Genomic DNA, 6,000 nt, shown 5'->3' with positions numbered 1-6,000 from the left:
TTAATTAATTAATTAAAAGTTTAAAAAATATTTATGTGATTAAATATGTTTTGTAAGACATGTCACAAATTTTAGTTAGTTTTATTGTAACACTAGCTAAGACCCATTTTTCAAACTAAAACGAATCAGATTGACCAGTTTTATCACTCTTATACAAAATTACAAAAGTGTTATCGATCATCCATTTTGAAACAAAACATTACACAATAATAAAACAAAAATAAAAATATAAAGTCAAACCCACTTTGGTGGTGACCCAAATCAATTTTTTGAGGTAACTTTAGGAGCTTGAACTTATACACTAATTTAGTAGACCAATAAAAAAATTTATTCAGAGAGTGAATTGAGACCGACCATAGATAAAATTGACACCTATACACAAGGTATATCCAAAATAGTCTATCATTTTTCATTTGCAAGCGATCCTTATATATCTTTGATGGATTTGGAAGTTTGATTGATATTAAAAAAAGTTGCATACATTTATACAAAGAGACTGGAGAATGCATATTCATTTTGCTTTCTGCTCTTGGTATTGCGACATGTTGATAAATTTGTAAGAAATCTTAAGCATCTTTGTTTATTAAATCTCTTATATTCATAAAATTTTTGGGAAATCTTAAGCATCTTCGTTTATTAAATCTCTCTTATACTCACATAAAAAAGATAAAAAAGAGCTTCCCTCATATTTATATGAACTCCACAGATTATAGATTGTGTTGTTTAAAACTATTAAATATTGAAGTGAAAAATGTATATAGTTTGGAAAAGCCGAAGAATCTTCGACTATTAATAAATTTGTTTTTTTTATCAGCAACAAAAAATTAATATATTAGTGGAAGAAAACATGTTCCCTTCAAAAGGTTTGTTTGTACACACAAGAGTAGCTATAAAAAGCACAACAAAAACCTCAAATCGTTAAAAATTATCAAAACAAAAACAACATAAAAAAAACAATAACATGATTTTACAAATAAGTTTTTTTTTGCCAAACTTACTTATGCGAAAGTCCAAAACTCTCACAAAATGCATAATGAGGAAAGAAATATGTGCAAAACCAGAAATTAAGGAAGTTTTGGAAAAACCCTCCTAGAATCATTTTATTAATAGAGAAGTAAAATAAACACAAAAACACACAGATAATTCTCCCATTTGACTCTAAAACAATAATTTAACCTAATTCTCATAATGCTCTTATTACAAGAGTATAAGAAATAAAAATAAGAAGAGTCAAATATAAGTTTGAAGTGTCTTTGACTTAGGACAACGAATATCATCAACTTAGAACCCATTATATAGTCACTAATATCTACCCCTTGATTATTTTAGACGATATGAGACTTTTCAAGACATGTTATTTTCATCGATGCAACGGTAAGAAACTAACTATTGAGCAATTAACTTCCTACGAGGTTAATAATTGGTTAGGTAGAGAATATTGAGAATCATTCTTATACACTGTGAATTCATGAAGTTATAAATAAAATTAGAAACTAATTATAACTAGAAAAGAATTATTTATTTTTTATTTTTTCTTCTAGAATACAGAGAATTATGTCTAAACAAACCACTAAAGAAACAATTGTCAAAATTCGACACGCTTTGGAAAAATTACGTTTTTTTAGAAATTAGCAATAAATGAAGTTAACATATAGAAGTAGTCACACATTACATCATTACATCCAAGTTTAATAAAAATAAGAAAAAAGAACAGAGAGATTAGTATGACGTTAAACTATTTCATACCAACTTTATTTGTATATGCTTAACTTTTTCTCATTACATTCCTTATCACGACTTATATCACTGGCTTGTTATTTTTCACTAATTTACAACTATTTCCTCTATTATATCTTTTCTGTCTCGTTTCTTAGCATTCTTTATTATTTTATTATTATTATTATTATTATTATTATTATTATATCAGTATTCACTATAATCATCAATTATATTGTCTTTTTATTTATCCTTATCTTCTTCCTACCCAATAGACCCGCGACGGCGTGGAGGATGGTATGTCCTTCATTCTGCTACTGCTGTACGTAATAATTGACCAGTCTTGGAAAATATAAGAAAGTTTGTACCTTTGATTATATCTTAACCACTCATTCATTCATGGTGGTTGAGTTCAGCTTGTGAATGACGGAGCTGTCGGGAAGACTCAACACTTATTGGTTGTCGAGGACGAACCATCAAGAAAAATATGTCCTGCACCCAATCAAAGGCATAACTTTCTTCGAAATACTCAGTTTCATTCATCCACTCCTTTTCTATTCTTACCATGGAAACAGAAATGGTTACTGGTGCTCTTGTTTCTACCTTACTCGAGAGGACAATCGACACTTTGGCTTCACGTTTTGTGGACATATTCCGTGCAACAAAACCCAATAAGAAGCAACTCAGCGACTTGAGGATGAAGCTCCTAGCCATTGATGTTGTGGCTTTTGATGCAGAACAAAAGCAGTTCACAGATCCACGTGTCAGAGATTGGCTTCTCAGGGCCAAAGATGCTGTGTTTGTTGCAGAGGATCTGTTGGATGAAATAGATTATCAACTCCTCAAAACCCAAGTGGAAGCTGAGTCTCAGAGTGCTACTAACAAGGTTTGGAATTCCTTCAAATCTTCTTTTGTCAATTTCTTTAAAAATGAAATTGAATCCAGGATGGAACAAGTCATTGAGGACCTAGAACATCTCGCAACCCAAGGCGATTTACTAGGTTTGAAAAAGGGTAGTGGTGTTGGGGTTGGATCGGGATCCGCTAGTAGTAAATTAATATATACATCTTTGCCAAATGAAAGTGTTATCTATGGCAGAGATGATGACAAAGAATCCATCTTTAACTGGCTCACATCTGACACTCACAACCGCCTATCTATACTATCTATTGTGGGCATGGGTGGGTTGGGAAAAACTTCACTTGCACAACATGTATTCAGTGACCCAAGGATTGAAGGAAAATTTGATATTAAAGCTTGGGTCAGTGTTCCACAGGAATTTGATCTTCTCAATGTATCAAAAGCAATTCTTGAGGGAGTTACAAGATTAACTAATGATAGTACAAATCTGGAGATGGTTCACATAAGATTGAAAGAAAAATTGATGGGAAAGAAATTTCTTCTTGTTTTGGATGACAATTGGAACGAAAATCAATCCAAATGGGAGCAAGTGCAGAAAGCTCTTGGTTCTGGGGCTCAAGGAAGTAGGCTTCTTGTCACTACACGGAGTGAGAAGGTTGCTGTTACCATGCGATCAGAAAAGCACCTCCTGCAAGTATTAAAAAAAGATGATTGCTGGGAATTGTTCGCAAAACATGCATTCCAAAGTGTTCATTTTCAACCAGATCCAGATTTTATGGAGATTGGTAAGAAGATAGTTGAAAAATGCAATGGGCTTCCTTTAGCCTTGAAAACAATGGGAAGTCTATTACACAATAAATCATCCCTTTGGGAATGGGAAAGCATTATGAAAAGTGAGATATGGGACTTTTCAGAAAATGAAAGTGATATACTCCCAGCATTAAGACTCAGTTATCTCCACCTTCCTTCACATTTGAAGACATGTTTTGCATTTTGTGCCTTGTTTCCCAAAGGTTATGTGTTTGACAAGAAGTGTTTAATTCAACTATGGATGGCGGAAAATTTTCTAGAAAGCCCTCTACAGAAAAAGAGTCCTAAAGAAGTTGGTGAGCAATATTTTAATGATCTATTATCTTGGTCCTTCTTTCAACAATCAAACAAGGAAGAGAAAAATCGTTTTGTCATGCATGACCTTCTTATTGATTTGGCAAAATATGTTTGTGGAGACATTTGCATCAGGTTAGGAGTCGATGAACCACAAGGACTACCCAAAAGAACTCGTCATTTTTCATTTGCAACTGATCGTGTTCAAACTTTTGATGGGTTTGAAAATTTGATTGATACTCAAAAGTTGCATACATTTGTACAAACAAGTTGGAGAAAGTATCCTCGTTATTCGATGTCCTTAGATGACTTGTTTTCCAAATTTAAGTACATACGTGTCTTATCTTTGTATCACTTTCGTATCCTTAAGGTGCCTAAATCTATAGGAAATCTTAAGCATCTTCGTTCAATAGATCTCTCATATACTAATATAGAAAAACTACCGGACTCCATAGGTTTACTTTACAAGTTGCAAATACTGAAACTAAACAATTGTCAAACATTAAAGGAGCTTCCCTCATGTTTGCTTCTACTCCACAAATTGTGTTGCCTGGAACTTATAAATACTGAAGTAAAAAATGTGCATATTTTGGGAAAGTTGAAGAATCTCCAAGTATTGATGAATTCGTTTTGTGTTGACATACATAAGAAAACCAGTATTCAGCAATTGGGACAAATCAATCTTCATGGAAGTTTGAGAATTGGTGAACTGCAGAATATTGAGAATCCCTCTTATGCATTAGAAGCCGATTTGAAGAACAAACCACACCTTGTGGAGTTAATGTTAGAATGGAATATCATGGGCAGCTCCCCAGTTGATTCAACAAAAGCTAGGGATGTAATTGAGAATCTACAACCTTCAAAACACTTGAAGAAGTTGTCGATATGTGACTATGTTGGTAAACAATTTCCAATGGATACTCGATAATTCATTACCGAATCTGGTGTCCTTAGAGTTGGAAGGGTGTGAATCTTGCGAACGTTTACCTCCCCTTGGACTTTTGCCATCTCTCAAGGACTTGAGTATTGAAAGACTTGATGGGATAGTGAGTATTGATGCTGATTTTCATGGGAACAACTCTTCTTCATTTAAATCCCTTCAAACAAACGTTCTCCCACATGATGCAATGGGAAAAATGGGAATGTGAAGCTGTGACAGGTGCTTTTCCACGTCTACAACATCTTTATATATTTTTGTCCCAAGCTGAAAGGACAACTGCCAGAGCGACTTGTTCCTTTGGAAACACTACACATAACAAATTGCAAACAACTTGAAGGTGGTCGAAATGTGTTGTTTGATTGGGCTACAATGAAAAGCCTCACGTTGGTTGGAGACAACATGGAAGCATCATTCTTGGAAATGGTTAGGGATATCGTACCTGACAATTCTATTCAGTACTTAAAGATTGATTCAGACAATTATAGTGATTGTCCAAATATTGGTGACTCTGTCCCTCTGTGGACCTTTCCACTACATTTCTTCCCGAAACTCAGGGAGCTTGTTCTCATAGGGTTTGGTAATTTACAGATGATTTCAAATTTTCACGCCGATAATCATCTGGAGTGTCTAGAAATCATAAAGTGCCCTAAAATTGAATCATTGCCTGGAAACATGCATATGCTAAAGAGACTGTACTTAGAAGCCTGTCCAAGACTTGAGTCGTTCACTGGGAGAGGTTTGATATATAATCTAATCTAAAAGAGATGACACTCTATGATAACTCTAGACTTGTTGGCTCACTGAAAGGAGCTTTGGGATACAGTCCTTCTTTAGAAGTGTTATGTACTGGAGTAGAGACAGAATGTTTTCCTGATAAAGGTTTGCTTCCACATTCTCTCACTTCTCTAGACATTTGTTATGGTCCAAATCTAAAAGAACTGGACCACAAGGGTCTTAGTCAACTCTCATCTCTTCAAAAGTTGACTCTTTGGAACTGTCCGAAGCTCCAACGCTTACCAGAGGAGGGTCTTCCCAAATCAATTTCATATCTTTGTATAGAGAATTGTCCTTTGCTGAAACAACGTTGTGAGAAAGAAAGAGGCGAAGATTGGAAAAAGATTGCTCACATTGAAAAATTGTATGTAGGATGTGTGTGTTTTGAATGAATACTCATGCATTTGCTTGGGTACTCCATTTTTTTTATTTAGAATGTGTATCAACTCCTTTCCTCTGCTGGTCCTACAATTGCTTATAACAATTCACCCCTTCCATGAATTTTTTATTAACCCTAATAAACCTTAAAGATCACTTTTATTTTAATTACTCGACCAGGGAATATAAAATGCACTACTTATAAAGCTCAATTAAGTTTTAAATGC

General features: G+C 34.1%; 1 pseudogene; it reads left to right on the top strand.

The window, feature by feature from the left end:
• The first annotated feature begins 1,676 nt into the window (after positions 1–1,676).
• Positions 1,677–5,896, top strand: LOC114169533 (annotated as a pseudogene).
• The last annotated feature ends 104 nt before the right edge of the window (positions 5,897–6,000 follow it).

Source organism: Vigna unguiculata, chromosome 11, assembly GCF_004118075.2.
Source record: "Vigna unguiculata cultivar IT97K-499-35 chromosome 11, ASM411807v1, whole genome shotgun sequence".
Lineage (NCBI taxonomy): Eukaryota > Viridiplantae > Streptophyta > Magnoliopsida > Fabales > Fabaceae > Vigna > Vigna unguiculata.
The sequence above is the reverse complement of the archived record's forward strand: the minus strand, read 5'-3'. Positions and strand labels throughout refer to the sequence as shown.